Source organism: Anopheles merus, chromosome 3R (assembly GCF_017562075.2).
Source record: "Anopheles merus strain MAF chromosome 3R, AmerM5.1, whole genome shotgun sequence".
Taxonomy (NCBI): domain Eukaryota; kingdom Metazoa; phylum Arthropoda; class Insecta; order Diptera; family Culicidae; genus Anopheles; species Anopheles merus.
In genome coordinates this window covers 20,101,432-20,120,096 of record NC_054084.1, presented here as the reverse complement: position 1 = coordinate 20,120,096, position 18,665 = coordinate 20,101,432, and the positions used below count along the sequence as shown (strand labels likewise).

At 42.8% G+C, this 18,665-nt stretch overlaps 1 protein-coding gene across 4 annotated transcripts in view; it reads left to right on the top strand.

The window, feature by feature from the left end:
• Positions 1–18,665, top strand: part of LOC121596877 (protein dimmed-like) — a 49,695-nt gene that overhangs the window by 17,808 nt on the left and 13,222 nt on the right. Inside the window, exon 2 of one of the 4 annotated variants that reach the window (XM_041922220.1) lies at positions 2,020–2,131. The exons of 2 other annotated variants lie outside the window; for them this stretch is intronic. The gene's annotated coding sequence lies outside the window, so the exon portion shown is untranslated. Of the gene's footprint in view, positions 1–2,019; positions 2,132–18,665 lie in introns of those variants that run through there. One more of the 4 variants, XM_041922222.1, reaches the window with a different exon arrangement.

Below are 18,665 nucleotides of genomic sequence, written 5' to 3'. Positions count from 1 at the left end.
GAATGCAAGTAGAATGAAATTTAAAATTTCAACTGAGCTGGCGTCGTGTGTATTTTTCAATTCATGGCATTAATAGCTACAATCGGTAAAAATTTGCATAAATCTGACAAATACACAGATTCAATAATGAATTATTATTTCAGCCAAACTTTTCAGCCCATTATTAGTCTGAGCTTGTGTTGATGATTTTGATTTTGTCGTCAATTTCATTTCAAAGTGTCACAGTTAATTTATTATTATTTTGGTTATTATTTGGATTTTATTATTTGGTCTTAAATCAAAAATAAAAAACAAAGAATTTACTACTTCCTTCATATAAAAAATCACAAACTTCAAACACAAATCGTAATATGTAATTTTATTATAAAATAATCGAAAATGAAATGGCTCATGGAGTAAATCAAAAGTGAAATTTAGGAACATCAATTGAGTTTATTTATTCTAGCAAAACAGTTTACATTTTTCCTACAATCTACCATTCTTCTCTGCTTGTAGCTCTTTTAATCGGTACTACTGGGACTGTGATTGATTTAGCCTATCAACACCACAGTACAGAAATGACCAATTCTTAAAAAGCTCTACCCAATTACCGTCTGCTTCTGGTTGCGCTGAAATCGAGCTTCATTTCATAATTTGCTCCAACGACACACCTTAGCGACCGCAGCCTTATATTCGAAGGAAAAACAAACACACACACACACACTTAGACAATTAGAAGAAGAAAAAACCAAAATGATAAATGGTATCGATTATGGGCCTGGCTAGCCACAGTTTTGTTTTTTTTTTATTCGTCGCATTTTCCGCCAGAACGACCGAAGCGCGCCGTCCAAAATGTCTTGCGACATCCAGCGGCCACACCGCTGAATACGTTGCACGAGACTCACTCGAGTGGGTGGGCAGTGTGGGTGGATTTTGTTATTTGACAGATTTGGTGCTGCTATTATTATTATTATTATTATTCGTTTTGTTTCTTCGCTCCATCGTCTCCAGACGGATGGCTGGCGATTGGCACTGATGAAAAGATGGGTGACCGTCAATGTTAAACAGGGGAGCAAAAATGTCGCAAACAGCTCAGCCAACCGTCCCGAAACGTTTCTGCCGGATTCTGTCCGCACGTGTGTGTTTGTGTGTGTCGGTGATATTCATCCCCCAAGCAAAAAAAAATGGATCCCCTCCAGCTGGGTGAATGCATTACACACTTCTACTTCTACTTCTGCTTCGTTTCGATAAGCAGCCCAAGAAAGCAGCCCACCCCCCATCGTCTTTGCCGGCTTCATGAGGGTATGGGTGTATAGTATGGTGAGTGGTACGAAGTGTGACCCCAAGAACACTGGCCTGTGAATGCTTCTGATTGAAGCGACGCCGGGAAGGGAAAATGATACTTCCGGCAGGCGCCAGTGGATTAGTGGCGAAGGCAGCGAAAGCAACGAACCGCTTCTATTTGCATTGGGGACTGATTGGGGGGGGGGGGGGGGGAGGGGGGTTGGGCCGTTTGCAGGCAGGCCATCGGCCTCGTTGTTGTTGTTTTTTTGCAACCGCTCGCAGCATGATTAATGGTAAAACACAATCTAATCCACTGCCGATGCGGACGGCACACCGCGCACACCAATCAATGGGCGAATGTAGGCGCGTCGAGAATTCATTTCTTAAAGATGCTACGTCCGGTGACGTTCAGAAAGTGTGACTTTGGTTTTTGCTACCGAAACCAAAAACTGTCATAAGAATTAATTTGTTTTAATTAGATTTCATTTGATTGATATTTCATTCTGTCCTTTTTTTACACAACTAAATCGAGGGTAAAAGATAAACTTATTCACCTCCACCACACCAACGTGTCGCTCAAATTATACACCCAAATGCACGCGCAACTCTTAGCATAAAACAGTGTCAGCAGAGTTCCGTTTGCATAAAAGTCAATTATGAAATCGGTTGAAAAAATGGTGACTTTCTTTCACACTTTTGACCAACATTCAACGGGCTCTAACTTTGTGTTTCTATTTCTTCCTCCGGTTTTTGTAGCATTTTTTCACGGTCCCCTCTTTCATCAGCAGATGCATGTGTTCGTTTCATTAATGGGAAATCAACACCAAAAATCCGAAATGAATGCTTGACAAAACACAGAAACAGAAAGGTGTGTATGAAGACGTAGAAATTAAAATTAACTTTGGCGAATGTTTTCTTCTTGCCTTATTTTTTCTCCTTTTTCATTTCTAAAAAGTCTCGAGCTTTCCCCGACAAGCCATTGCACTCTTTTCAGCGAAAACGAGGCGCTAAATGAAACCACGTTGGTGTGGTAATAAGGAAGTCTAGAAGTTTATTAGCGACAAAGCATAAAATCAATCCATAAAGTAGAAAGCGAGAAAGCGAAAAATTCGTCTACATTCCTTTTGAGGTTTTTCCTTTTGTGCCGTTTTTTCCCCCAAGGGCCATGAGCCCATTGGTATTAATTATGCATTAAATGAATTTGCTTTCCTATTGCTAGGGCTTTTTTCTGGGGGTTGACATTCTGTTCAATAACTGATTGGGGTGTGCGAGTGTAGAAGGTTTTTCTGTCGTTTCTTGCTGTTCGCCGACGGGGACTTTTGTTTTACTTTTAAATTAACAGATTTTATCGATAGGATACGATAGGGTTAGAAGCAAGTGGGAGGGGGGGGGGGGCGAGATCGAACCATTCTGGTGGCTTCTGGTCTATTCCAAAGAAATTTAATTAGAAAACTGGCATAATCAAATTTAGGCTTTGCAATGGGAAAGAGAAAAAAACGGAAAATACATATTTTACATTTAAATGGACATATTGTGGCCTTATCACTAGGGGTGGTTAATTACGCCATTTTTCTTCAAACAGCATTTGTGCTGGGTATATAAGAAAAATATTGATAATTACTTTTGACAATATTTAAACGAATGCAAGCATTTTTTTTTTTAATTAAATTGTAAACCCCTATGAGCAAAGAGATGCAAATACACTCTTCCTTTGCATTATCGAGGCATGCTTTTTTGTATTTATTTTTTATTTCATGTTTGTCATTGATTTCAATCCAAAAACAATCATGTTTGTGCTTAATTTAAAAACAATCATTATCTTGCATATCTTTTAGCCAGGGCAAGACTAACAAAAAACACTGCTGCGTTCGTTTTTTTTTCCTTTAAAGAAAATGCACCTGCACTAGGCATGGGCAAAACGATTCTTTTCACCGAACGCGAACAAACTAGTTCGCTCACCAAAAAGAACCGAACGTGGACGACGATTCTTTCGTTCTTTTTTTCATGGGTTTTTTATTCACAAAGAACGCTCGTAATCTTTTTCATTTACCCAGCATAGACGTATATTGTAGCCAAAGAAGTACTCATTCTGCGGTTGACAATAATAATTTAAAAACATTAAACACTCGGCCCATCTGCTGTCTGGTCAACACAAGCTATCGCAAAACCGACCAAAACTAGCATTTAAAAAACTAATACGAGCAAATATGTCTCCAGCATATATTGTACCCTATGCCTTATACACACTCAAGGATTCTATAAAAAAAAATCTACTTAAATATGTATCAACATGATGAGCGCAATCAATTCAGTTCAGTTCATTCGCGAACAATGACTAATCCGTTTGAACGGGCTCGATATATTGAATTGTATAGGTATAATTTCCACACCAACAGAACACAGATCGAACACAAATGAGCCAGTTCGAACGCGTTCGATGAATTCAGTTGTGTAGGTACGATGTACACACCAACAGAACACAGATCGGACGCTAACGGATCAGTTCGAACGCGTTCGATGAATTCAGTTGTGTAGGTACGATTTACATACCAACAGAACACAGATCGAACACAAATGAGCCAGTTCGAACTAGTGTTGGCCGTTCCGGTCCGAACCTAGTAAAAAAGTTCCGTTCTTTATGTAGGCCGTTCCGTTCCGATCCTTAATACAAAATCGTTCCGTTCCGTTCATTCCGTTCTTTCCATTCTTTCCGTTCTTTCCGTTCTTTCCGTTCATTCCGTTCATTCCGTTCATTCCGTTCCGTTCCGTTCATTTCGTTCTTTCCGTTCATTCCGTTCCGTTCAATTCGTTCTTTCCGTTCACTCCGTTCCGGTCTTTGCCGGTTCAATATTGTCAGCAAGGTGCTATCGTTCGTGCGTTCCGTTCTTTAAAAAAACCGGCTTTGTCCGGTTGTTGCTTGCTGCATGCAAGATAACTGTTCACTCTTTCTCGCACACAGTATGTGTTGCCTGTGCACTCTCTCATGCTCACAGGAATATTCATCGCACTTCGTCGCGTATCGTTTATAAAAATCGTGATAAGCGAGACCAAAAATGTTATTTGGTGTTATGGTGCAATTTGTAACATCTATTATACTTTTTGTTATAACTTAGCTTATCCTAACCAGACAAATAATTATTATAAAATTTAAATCTGTACTCATATGGCAGAACGGGTTGGAAGAGATGTATTATAATATGCGATTATGAACAACGAAAAATAAAATGTATTTATTTTTTATGCCACGATATCCGCTTGATCTTGGCACTCGGCATGATTCCAATATTTAGCCATTCGATTCGAAGCATTCGGTTCCATTCGACAACCATTTGAGAGCCGTGATGTTGTAAACGATTTATGTGAAGAAAAAAAACTATTTGTTTTAAATAGTAAGTGAAATTCAAATAATTAGTCAATCTCGTGATACTATCGTCAACTCGTACCACTCAATAATATCGGCATGGGTAAAAGCCTCGAATGGATCGTGCCCCCATACGCTGGGATGATTATCCTGCTATGGGCATTTAAGTTACTGATAGCCAAGCCTATTAGTGGTACAGGAAGGCTTTGACCGAAAATGGTCGTCGCATCTAAAAAGTTAAAAAAAAAAGCTAGATAATTAATGCATGCTTTATATTAGCACAGCTGGTACAGCTTCCTGGACATCAGGTTGAAACCATCTGGATTTGGTGATTTCAGAATGATGATTTAAGAAACGCCTTTTCATATCCTGTCTCAAGGACCACCCCCCCCCCCCCCGGATGACAGTTTTGCTTCTAAGCCTTGAGTCGGTTCCTTTGCACCCCAGGTTCACGTTCCGTTCTTTTTGAAAAATGAACTAGTTCCGTTCCGTTCCTTTTTTTTAACGAAATTCCCAACACTAGTTCGAACGCGTTCGATGAATTCAGTCGTATAGATACGATTTCCACACCAACAGCACACGTATCGAACACTGCTGGACAAATTCGACGGCGTTCGAGGAATTGAGTTGAATGGGTACGATTTCAACACCAACAGGGTACATTTTGAACTCTGACGACCCGTTCGCATGGTGCGAGAAAGAGCGAGAAAGCAATATGATTTTGCACGTTTCATTACGACATTTATGTGTGCCGTCGAACACTGAACGCGTTCGGTGTAGTCAGTTTCTTCCAAAAGTCCTGGTCGTTCTTTTTGTTAAGAATCTCGTTCGTTCGTGCACTTTACCGAACTGTTTGAACGGTGCGATTCTCGTTCATTTTACACATGCCTAATCTGCATCATGCATCGAAAATGATAAGAACGATGAACATTTAACCTTTCTATTCATGCACAATTTCACAATCATTCCACTTCAGCTCATTAAATCCCACCCAGCCGCTTATTTTTGTACAACAAATCACATTAAAATTGTAAAAATAAACTCCCTCTACACTGTGAGCTTAAAATAAGCAACAAATACACTGGCAGAGCTTTCACCCTCGCGCGCCTTCTGATAATTATCAAGCGTGCAGCGATGCTGCGTGACGAAAGCGCACGCTGTCCGACGCGCGCGCGTTTAAATCAACGCCTGCCGCGTTGATTGGATTGTCGCCATGAGTGAGAAAACAATTTGCATACATTAGCCGCCGGCTCTAGACTGGCACTCGGGCGCAGTCGTCTGTCTCCAGCCGGTGGGTAGATAGATAGATAGATAGATAGATAGAAAGATTAGAAAATGCAACATCGCTCTCCTCACCATCGCCGCTACCAACTGTAGCGTCTACGTCAACGTCAACGTCATCTTCGCGCCCGGTTCGCGGTGTTTCGGTTCCTCGGGGCCGATTCTCGCACACACAAGATTCTTGCTTTTGGACGGAATCGATCGGAATAGCATTTGGGTGATAATTTTTCGATCGATGCGGCCGATGCCGGAAAGGAAAAAATGGTTGGGATGGAGGGAAAGGAGGGATCGATTTAACCTGATGAACGAAAATAAATCTCAGCAAGCCGGCAAAGTGTCGCCACCATGGCAACAAGCATCAGAACGTCAGCGGAAAGTGTTCATTTATTTCGTCGTCGTCGTCGTCGTCGTCGTTGGTGTCGTGGTGTGTGTTCCCCCATTTTGGCTGTCGTTGTTGTTGTTGTAGTAATCTTTCCCTCTTTCGCATACACACCGCTGTCGCTGGCTCTGTTCGGGTGGCTCCAGCATATGCTTCTTTCACCCGGTCGCTACGCCCGCTTAATGGACGGACGCCCCCGTTTTCGCTTCGCCGACCGGCTAGTTAGTACGAAAGTCGCATGTATAAACAACAGATTGCTGTTGACTTTATCAATATTCTGTCAACCGACCGGTAAGGGGAAGCAGGAGCGCCGGAAAAGCATGGCGAGTCAAGCCTGTTGCTGCCCGTTCTTTGCTTGCGAGCGGGGCGGCAAACCGAGTCTACCAGCTCGAACAGCAGCAGCAGCAGGATCCAATGCGTGAATTATGTTTCATTAAGACATTTCTCGGCTTTGGCTTCCGCTCACATCCCTCCGCCATTCTATCGATTCCGACCTGCCACGGGGATGGATTCTATTGCTTTCCTCCTCCCCCCATACTGGTGACCTTCCTCCGGTGACGACGGTGTGTTACTAACGGTGATCGTCAAAATATTGACGACGTTCGACGACGACGACGATGCGAGATTATGGCGATAATTTTCGCATCCCACCCGCGCCTCCGCACCGATACCGATAGGGTTGATGACGTCGGTAGCCGGAAACTCCACCGGTCGGAGGTGGTGCGTTACACAATTATGTGTTTCGGCAGCAGAAAGGGTATGGGGACGCCTGTTCTAGGTACGACCATACCCCCCGGAAGCGGAATCGTGCAGGAAGAAGTTGTAATTGTGATTGAAGCGTATGTGGCCGGGCCGGGCCGTTTGGTGTTTGTTTAATCTTGTCCAAAATGTGTGACTCTCTGTGTTTGCTTCCGACATGAGAAAACACTAACCGCGTTCCCGGCACAGCTCTACTAAACTTCCAGCAACAAGATCACTAAGGGGGAAAAGCAGGCACGCAAACGAGTTGATTTTTATTTAATCGTCCATTCCGCTTTCTTTTGAACTGTGTTTGGCATTTCTTAGCAGCGTAGTCAATTCTCTACCAACAGCAACCACACAAAAAAAAGAAAGTTTCCAAAGTATAGCACAGCATCCGTGAAAGAGTGAAAGGAAAAGAGTATTTAATCTGCCGTTTTTCGCTTGGCGTTCATTGCTGGAAGGAGCGAAAAAAGTTTTTCCTCTCCTGTCACAAGAATGTTAGCGCCAGCCTTTCCCTTTCGGGTTTGCTGTATGCCGGAGCTGCGGGGCAGGCAACCGGTGACGGTGTTTGTGGCTCGTTTCTGGGGACAACGGTCACGATGGGTTCATTAACGAAAACGCCATGACGCCGTACGCCCTTGGATAGAAACGGGGACGGAAGGGAGACGGAGCGCAATGCTAAGAACGTTGCACGGAACATTCTCTCTCTCTCTCTGTGATTGAAGCGTTAATCGCAAGAGTTAATTAAATCGCTAAACGGACGCGCGGGGCCTTTTTTGACATCTTCATTTTGTTTGATTAAATTCCGGTCAGATCGAAGCGCCAAAGTGCGTGCGAAAAGGATAAGGTGAATGGTTCGCGGTATGGACAATTTCATTTCGAAGTATTTGCGTATTGAATTTGTTGCGAGCGCAATACGAACTCGATGGAGCAGCCTGGTGCTTTGTGCTTTTTTGGAATTATTATCTAATAGAAGAAATTGTTGTGCATCACTGCTTAATTGTAGCTAAAGCATGTGCTATAATAAACTGTTTATTTTATTTTGCACCACTACTTCATATTTATAATGAATATAGTATAATGAGAGGTGTGCAGTACAGATTGTTTTCGACTTCGACTCAAAGCGCCTAAAGATATGCAAAATTGATGCTAATAGCTTCGCAAAGCAAGTATCAATATAAAACCTTTTGATGTTAGATATTACAATTAGTTGTTAGTTTCTAATTAAAAGAGGCAAATCAGACCTTGTTAATTGTTAAGTTTTTATTTAAACTTTTCATTCTTGTAGGACGTTTATGATGTGAAGCTGCACATATTTTTATATGCTGGATTTTAACACCGGACCGGTTGTTTTGCCTAAATGAATTGAATGTATTCTTTCGCAAAATAACTCTTTTATATACTTGTATATTTTACAATAAAATTGTGCTCAGTGAACATTTTTGCTACATTATTTGGATGCTGTTTTAACAAATTACATCGCTTTACACCTTCAAGGGCATGCGAAAGCGAGTTTCTCTCGGGTTTCTTATCAATTTCTCCATTCAAAATAATCCACGAAAACTCATTTTCAAAACAAAGAATTAGAAACCAACAGATGACCATCCTTAAAACGAGCAAGCGACCGAGGAACAGCTATCACAATTGCTCTGCTTACAGTCTCTGGTTCCCGGAGCAACACAGTTCTACCCTTCGCCTTTTTGTAATTAGCAACCAATGCTCGTACCCCGAGCTGAAGATGCTTTGGTAATCCACACCCACCCTGATCCCTGCAACAGTATTAAACACAGTCCGTTGCTCCGGAACCGTTGTATATTTAGTCTATTCGCCACCATAATGAATCATTGTGTGGTAGCCATTTCAGTTCTACCTCTAGAGGTTAAACCAGCGCGATTTCATACACTTTCCTTCTTGATGCTTCATCTCAACGCAGGCAGGTTCTTGGGTGCGTTGTTTGTAAGTGTTTTGCAGCTTTCCTGCTTCCCGCAACCTCCTTCCTTTGTGCAGTCTCGGCACTGTGTAAGCCACCCGGACTCGGTGTTAGGTAAATAAAACTTTAAGTTTATTTAAATATTCCCTCCCACTTCCTGTCAACGGTGGCGCAGTCTGACAGGCTGACCACGATTTCGCACCCAATGCAGGAGAGCAAAGTGCCACGCTGGCAGTAAACATTACAGCACAGTACAGCTCGAAACCTTTTGCGAAGGACATTTGCTCCTCCGAAACGCAGCGAGACATTGGTCGCTTTGGTGTCCGCCCGGATGATAATTCTCTTTGCGGGGATCGTTAAACGGTCGTGCTTTGTAGAAAGGTTGTGTGTGTGTGTGTGTGTGTGTGTGTGTGTGTGTGTGTGTGTGTGTGTGTGTGTGTGTGCTTTTTTTGTGACAATCCGAAACGGTTGCGAAGGACAGTCATAAAGCAAAACCGTTGAAAGAAGCTAGCAAAGAAACGGTGCAGGATATACGTTAGGCAAGTGGTTAAACGAACTTGAACTTGGGAAGGATTTAAATCTTAAACATTGTGAAAAGTTAAATTTAAAGTTATTGAATTCATTTTAAAAAAATATTCAAGATGAGCATATTAACATTTGGTTGGCTTTCAGCTCATTTGAGCTTTAAGTTGGAAGAGCCTGAAGGTATGCAATTTGATGTAACATTGCTTTTCTCCCATGAGCTCAAACGAATACGAATGTATAATAACAGTTCATATTTGTTGATAAATTATCACATGACATTGTTTTGGGTAAATGGAGCTGCGCAGCTCCGCCCCAGCTAGGCCATCAAGTGCCTTAAGGTATGCAATGCGTGTGACATAGTGAACATTTCATAGTATCTTTAAAAGATTATCAAGCTGTGTACGTAACTATATAACTCCACACAACTTGTGTTGTCACTAATGGATTTAATGGACAAACACTTGTTTTGACTTCAATCACTTTTTAGGCTCAGTCAACAAACCACCCTTTAAACGAATTAATTCACATTAAAGCGTCCACATCTACCGAACGGTCAAACGCACAACAGCTCTCCACTAGCCTGTAACCACACCTGTACTGTCACGCAAATCAAACAGACCGTCTTTAAACACTTGCAACGTAATAAGCCAACCCGAATTCGTTCGTTCGTTCAGGTTCACCCGTGCAAGAGTTAATCATAGCAACTGCCACCGATCCACCCCGGGGGCAGTTTACCAACTACTGGAGAATTGTAAAATTATATCATCCTGTAACAGCCCAAGGGGAAGGAGGGTTTACGAAAACTGCGAGAAGAAATACAACTCCGGTGTAATAAACACGAACGTTTTCATCATCTCACACCACCACCGCCGCCGTCGGGGATCATCGCACACACCAGCCAGCCAGCCAGCCAGCCAGCCAGCCAGAATACGTCTTTCGCATTCCACCGAAAAGTCTGACCCCCGGCCCCTTGGAGGTGGAGGTCAGGGCTCAGGTCGGCAAGTAAGACAAATTAAAATATTTGCCAAATAGCTTTGGGAATTCTCGACTCGGCCCCAACGATTTATCCTTCTGACACTGTCACTTCACTCCGACCATCGATGGTGATTTTCCCGATTCCGCTGTAATGTCAATATTTACAGGCATCAGTTTGGCTGCCGGAGCTGCCTTGAATTTACCATGACAGAGAGCTGTAGCCATCTCCCTGTCGTGTTCCATTTCCCTGCTGTACGAACGTTTCAGAACCTTTCGAGGAAATCCGATTTGCCACAAAACTGGTCCAAAGTGCTCGGCCGGGGCAAGAAAAGAAGCACAGTAAAGAAACTCGCCCCTCCATCGAAGATGGGGCTCGATTTCTCGATTTGTTTGTCCTTAAGGACACTTTTGGGAAACACGACCACGGTTTCGCTATGAAGAAGAGATGCTTGCACTCGCAGTAGACCGAGACAGAGACAGGGCGAGTGAGAATGAGCGTTAAATGTTTTAAGATTTACGGCTCTAATTACACACCGCACGGGGCCATCCGATAGCTGGTCCTTCCCGCCGCCTTAAGGTGATACGTCACCCCTGTTACTGCACCGGAGGCCCCAGACACCGGAGACCCGAGGGTTTCCGGGACCATCTTAGCATCGGGAGCTTCTGCCGGGTGTGCTGCCTCGATCGACTTAATTACTTCTGGCAAGCTTCCGGGGCATGGCGACCGGCTAGTGCAGTGTATTGCTGCGTCGCTCGGTAAGTTTATTGCTAATCTCAAATGTAATCAAAAGTTTACAATGCATTCAACCGGATACATGCACATACATGTGGGTGTGTGTGTGTGTGTGTATGTGTACACCGGAAGCTGTCCTTCTGTTGTGTGCTGGGGGAGTAGAGGGTAAAACGAGGTGAAGACATAGAAGAAGTCGTGATCATAAACGTTTCAGGACGAATATTTACCACCTGCATTTTGGTGGTGGGGAGGTCCTGCTGTAAGATTGAAAGGAAACGATCGGTCGTAGGTTTTTAGTGCAATTATCAGATTTAAAGAGGTTCGTTGCTTGGGTTTTTGTTTGTGGCACTCTTAAAGCTACTCTTTTCATACTTTATTTGACTTTCTTTTTCTTTTTTGTTAAATTTAATATTATATTGTTTGTACTTCTAATCTTATGACACTAATTGTGCTTTCGTTATTCTTTAAGGTACTTTTTCAGTACTTTTATTAATTTTTTGCACATCCATACAAGCTTCAGTTAAACTTTGCTGGGTTTGTTCGCTTGTTTGCTCAAGTTTTTTTTTTCTTAGCCCCACTCTGTCTCGCACTCTCCCGTTCCACTTCAAAACAGTTCATCAAAATACTTTGAAAATTGAAAATGAGTTCCTAAGCGCCACCGCACCCACCCACTTTGCTCCCGCTTATTCCCTCTATTCAAAAAAGTGTCATAGCCAAATCGAATGTGCACACGCACACAGAGAAACAAAAAAGGAAATCACTGGAGAGAGCAAAAAAAGCCCCCGAAACCGAAGAAGAGTTTTGTATAGAACTTTCACACTTTTTCTTTGCGCATCCGGTTCTTTATTCGTTCGGTGCTCGGCCGGGCCCTGGCACTCCCGGCACGTGCCCACCCCGGGTGGAAGTGGTGGTCTGTTCTTGCTGTGCTGTGCCTTCAAGCTCTGCCAGCGAGACGAATTGAAACCTCCGAAATTTGCCAACTGGCTGTAAAACTTTCAAACAGGCTGGCAATAAGCAAAAGTCAAACGATGCAAGGGGACAGGAGAAGAAGAAATTGAACGATACCATCGAACGTGACGGCATGCAAGGCGTGTGGCAGGGAGGGTCTCATTTTCCGGTTTTGTGTCCCTGTGTTTTGGTGTTGGCTTCTCCGCTTTCTAAACTGTTTTTCCGCTCCCGGTTTTTTTGGGGTATTTTTGTACCCTTGTTTGGCAGGGTTTTGTTTTTCGCTGCGCGTGGTGTGATTTTGTGTTCTTACATTATTTTTTTCTTTTTTCAATGTCTTTACCATTCCCACGCGGACAAGAAAATTTACTCCACTGCTCAAACCGCTGTGAAAATGTGCTTTGCGTGAAAAATCCTATCCGTTGCTTAGCAATCGTCCATAACCCTTGGTGCGTGAAAATGTTCAAGAAGCATCGTGTACCGTGCGTTGCTTAGCAAAAGCACATGGCAACAAGATGTATCACGGCACGCAGAAGGGTTAGTTTCTGATATTTTGGATAGAACTCCTGCGATTAAAACCCTGTTACGTGTATTAAATTAAAGAACATTATTATGAAAATTGAATTATTGTGAATGAAAATTTCGTAGGAATTGTTACTTTTCGTTGAAATTATTCTAAACCTTTTGACATTTTTGCTATTGTGTAATCAATAATGTTTGCGATTCAATCCTATGGGCTAGTAATTATTACCAAGATGAAAAGCAATTAATTTTCACCGTCTTGTCTACTCATTGCTTTTCGATTGATGAAAATTTGAGGAAAATTAGAATTAAAAGACCGCTATATTTAAATTTTCGTGAATTTTTCCAACTTCAAATACTCATTAAGCTTCAATAACATTACACATTTCATCGAACAACACTTTTTTAACTTCGTTTAGTCAACGAATGCCAATTTGCCATGAAAATGAACAAGTAAAATCATATGATTTGTCATATTTTTATCTATTTGGTTGGCATCAGGCATCACAAGCGAACCGAAAAGAAATGGCTTCCCATTGGGTTGGAATTTCAATGGCCTGCCAGCCGCCCCCCCTCCCCCCATTGTTTCATACCACTAGATTGGCTCAATCTAGGCAGTGTAGAAATGTTAGAATGCGGCCCAGTATATTGCTCCGTATGCCGCTCAGAAGCCGAAGACAACGCCAATCATTCTCCGACAATGCCCCGTGCGGTGGAATACATTCCGAGCTGTTGTGCTGGATGAGCCGCTGCGGTGTACGGTGAGTTGCAAAGTGAGTGAAGAAATGAAAAATGTTTATGAGATTTTTTTTTGCGTTATGCGATGAAACGGAAAAACAAACCCCCCTTAGTCAGGGAATTAGGAATATAGGAGGGGGGAGAGGGGATGGAAATGGATGTGACTGTGGGGGTGATTCCGGTGTCGTGTAGGATTTATCGAGAATTTCACGTGCCACACGGTTCAACAATGAAATCATGTTTTATTGTTCTTGTGCGCATACCGTACTGGCAAACGTGACTTTTACTAAGAAAAGGGAACACAACGGGGAGGAAATGAGAAATTGGGAAATGGTAGCATTACGCATGTAGGTGTTTTCTACGGAAGCGCTTAGCGTTTTTGGGTTAACGGTATAAAATTAAATCGTTCGTTGAAACGCTGAGCAATGCTCTTCTGCAAAGGAAAGCAATTTGTCTGTGATTGGTGTTTCGTTTAGATGGAAATGTTATGCAATGGTAAAGCATAATTTTACCGTTGAGTACAGTATAGTAAGGATTTCACCGTGAAGTCAAATTTGAGTAAAAGAAGCACTCTAACGAAAACATAGAACTTTTATGAGGCTTGAAGCATTGATGATAAAGAGATTTGAAGTTGAAGAGATCCCATTTTTGTAGGAGTATTATGGGGCTTAAATGAAACAAGCAGAACGGATGCATAAAACATGCGTAACGATTGATATCTCATTACATTACATTACGCCTAAAAGTATGCAAATACAAGATTTTCTTTATTTCCCACTAATATCACGCATATCGGATGGTTTATCACGGAGCACCATTTAACATGAGCATTATTATGTAGTAAAATAATTTTAAATTCATGCATTTAGCACACAGAATTGAATAAAAAACATATTGCATACATTCAGGCGTAAAAGAAAAACTGACGAAGATGTAAAAGTATTCTGAAAACGATTGTTTGTAAAATGTTAAAGATTCTTTAGCATTGATTACATGAAGTCCAAAATATATTTATAGTAAATTGAACATTCCGAAGAACAAAATCTAAGAGATTAATTTCACGCCTTCAACGCCTGTTCCTTAAATGTAGGACAACTACTTCGGCTGCACTTTACTCCGTTCGGCTTCAAACTTCAGTTCAAACCGTTTTAAACACTGTGAAATGGAGCAGTTCTATATAAAACGGTAAAGCTTGCGTGCAGCAGACACACTTTTTCGCTCTCCCAGCGCGCTGACCTTGGCAAATTCACCCGGTTTAGTTGATGCACTACTTGGCTTGCAAACCGAGCGGAAGCAGGTCACCAACGCCAACAGAAGCACGAAAGAGAAGAAAAGAAAATGATAACAAAAAAGAAATAGTCAAACAAAAAAAAACATACAACAAATTCCCATCATGCAATGCAACATAAGTTTGATGCTTTCATTTTTATTTTTTTCGTCCGCGACCGTTTCGTTGCATTGCATGCGCCGCAGGCCACAGCGCCCGGGCGGTGTAGACACCAACCACGCAAATAAGGATGGAGAGTGTGAAAAATTCATTCAAATTAATTCATTTTATGCGCGCCTCCGTCTGACACTCGGGCTTTTTGTGTTTGTGCTTTGCCGTGTGCTCGTTGGGGCACACCCCGGTCGAGTGGGTGTCGTCGCAAGAAGGGATCTCCCTCGTCGGCTGACTGCGGTGACTTTCGGTGACTTGTTTTTCGTCCTTGAGCTGAGAGTTTGAGCACTCTACACAGAGAGACAGAGAGCGCGCACGTGGAAGTAAGGAAAGAAAGTTTCCCTTTTTCCCCGCAACGCAACGAGAAGCGGTGGTTGATCATGGGCGAAAGCAATGTTTTCTTAAGGCTTATGCTTATCCCGGTGTTTCGCAGGCGTCCCTCAAAAGAAAACAACGCAATCCCCTCACACAATCCCCGATAACTTGTTGTCAATAGGACGAGAGCAGGGAATAGAAATCTTATTCAAAAGCCCGTTTGAATCACAGCCAAGGTAAGGCTTGATGGCTGGATGGCAACACCATCGGCATAATGATGGCGCTTAGCTCCACCAGCCGAGGAGGACGACGACGATGATGATGTTGTAGCAATCAAGCGACAGCAAATTGGTTTGTTGTACAGGCAAACCTGTGCGCAGTAAGGCAGTGCTGTCCAGCCGCAGTACAGGTGTCGGTGGTCGCATCTAAATTGTTCATCTGGTTTTATTTCCTGCCTCTCGGTATTGTTAGCAACAGGACACAAAAAAGGGTTGCCCTCTGGCGTGGTGATGGTACTAAAGAAAACGTGTAGAATTTCTTAAAAACAATCTAAAGCACAACTGCTGCTGAACAGCCGAATGAATATGCAATGAGCGCAAACTGGTCGTGCTCGTGACGGACCAGCAACCAGCCCAGAAGTAGCAGCTGCATGCAAGCGCCAGCGATTGCGATTATGATAAACTCCAACACTAACAAGGCCGCTTTACTATCTCCTCCCCCATCATGCCCCATGCCCCCTCCACCACTGGCGTGCTCTCTTATTAAAGGAACAAACTCATCCAAACTTGCCCCCTCTCACGGCTTTCGTGGCTTGTTTTTGGGATAATTTTGTCGAACTGCAAGCCCCTCTCTCACCCCACAGTCCCTCAAAAACCGAACCGGAACTGGGTAAAAATATTAGGAAGCACATTAACACACCCGTCGAGCGCTCCGTGCTCGCCGTCGGAACGGTGGGCCGACCTGGGCGAGGGCGAACAGCCAAGCTAATCACTGCGAAGGGTCGTACCATTATCTTCATTACCATCCGAAAAGGCAATTATTTGATACTGAAGTAATGCACCCGACCGGGTTGAACCGTACCGTGGTAGGGAAAGTTTTATGGGAAATAATTTACCATGCACTTCCCGGTAAATGATCACAATGCTGCCGATCTCGCGTGCTCGTGGTTTGGCGGTTCACGGCTGCACCAGTAGACGACGCGGGGTAACCTTAATCCGTGCAACACGCTGCTCTTCAAACGCCCAAACCCTTTTGGCTGCCGAAGCGCAGACGTGTCGAACGTCGGAATGTGCACGACCCCCCCTCCCCTAGTCTTCCATCCCAGCCCCAGACAATCCATGGCGGTGGAAAAGCCACGATCTCTGTTGACCTTTAGCATGGCTCACGTTTATGCGCCCAGTGTCATGATTTATGCGTCCGGATCCGGTGCGCCCGGGCCAGCTCACAAACACGGTATATGTGTGTGTGTGAGTGTCTGTGTGTGTGTGTGTGTGAGAGAGAGAGCGAGTCCTCGCGTGGGTTTGAAACGACATTGGTACGGTGTCCGGTTCCGAGCGAAAGTGCACCGGATGCAGAAGGTGCAGAACGCAATGTTGGCTAACGCTGGGATCCGAAAGGAATGGGTTGCCGGAACCATGCCGGATTCGTCTTTTCCCACGCTTCGCGTGTAGGAGACGTGCAGTGTGCTGCGAGCTGGACGAACCGGGTACGGAACGACAAAGCGAGGGTCGTGACAAACGAGAACGAGAATGAGAACAATGCTGCTGCATACGCAGTGGTACGCTTGTGCCGTCTGTCGAGCACTATGCAACAATTGTATTCAAGGAGTTGAGGGATATTTGGACAAAATTGAATTGGTTTTATGGTACAAGCATTTCAATATGCTTGTTCATGTTTAAATGAATGCCTTTAAGAGTGGACTATTTAAGCAAGGTCAATAAAGCACAAAATAACATATCCTTAAGAGAGGATGTTTCAAATGATTATAATGTACAAATATATTGCAAAGTCGTTGCAGATGCAGTGTAAAATTTTAACAAATATAGTTGAAACTTGTTTTCTCTCAATTCTCAATCCACAGATACACGAATATAATGGACGCCTAAAAGTATGCAAAGTTTATTATATTTTTTGGTTGCTAAATTATTGTTCTCCAGGTTTAAATAAAGACAATTAAATCAATTTTAAACATTATTAAAATATTGCGCAGTCTTGTAAATGTTTTTATTTATTCAGAAAGAACAATAACAATAATCAAAATATAAAAAATACGAATAATTATTTATATGATATTTTGCCTACTTTAGGGCGTTGCACGGCTTTTGTGGAGCAAATGGTGTATTCGCTTAAAAAAATTCTTTTGCATAAATTTAGGCGTTTTGCAGACTACTATAAGAGTAATAGGCAGCGATCCATAAACTAAGATTCAAAACGGGTTAATTTGTACCACTATGCAGATAATGCCGGCGTTCTATTAAACATCATCCACTGTTGCAGTAAGCTCCTCATCCCATGACGCTTATTAAGGCACAAAGGCACAATTGCCGGTCCAAATTACACAAAGTAGATAATGGTGGTGGTACCATCGTAGATCCGTTGTACGGTTTAAAGGAGCAAGCAACGAGTGGGTGGGTGTGTTGTGTTCGTGGTGCTCTTTTTGTTTTCAATAATCTTGTAACACTATGTAGCTTTGCATTGCCAGGCGGGACGTTTGAACGTTAATGGCTGTGAGGAAATGTTTATAAAATCTGTACTGATTAATGGAGTTTTTTTAACTAATTTGTCGTATTGTGAGCTACTTGTCATGGTACATACTTTGACTAGTTATGTTTCAAATGGCACAGAATAGCTGTAATGGCGACAGGTATAAAGGTATATGATCTCATCTATTCGATTTGCTCTCTTTTTAGGACAATAAAATAGCAAAAATATGTTATTGTACCTAGCTATATGTCTTGTTATGTTTAGACCTGTTGGGAGGTAAAATTTGAGTTAGGTAAAAATAATATTTTTCCCAGATTCATTCAAAAAATACAACTCGTTGCCGGACTCGTTTGCCAGGTTTGTCCCATCTAGCAGGTCAGCTAGAATCAAGGTAAATCCACCACAACAAAACCGACTCAACAGCCAGCTACATTAAAGCCTGCACCCGTGCACACGGGCCTATTAAAATGCATTCCCAGCAGTGTCTCGTGCCGTACGGCCGTACTACCTGAGCCATGGCGTAGCCGTGGACACTGCCGAGGCTGTATTTATGTCAAGGTTCAACGAAACAGGGTAACGATTTGCACTCTCTTTATACACCCGTGGCCCTGTAATCGCTGGTTCAATCTGGCGCCGTCGTTTCGGAAGCTGCAACTTTGCATCAAACACGCGTCTGGATGGCACAAAACGGGAGAAGGGGAAAACTTTTAACAGCTTTTAACTTTGACCCGTTCAAGGTTGGTGATTTTTTTTTTAGCTTTTAAAATGGGGATTCAATTGAGAAAAAAGCTGTTTAATGGTACATTGGGGGCAATG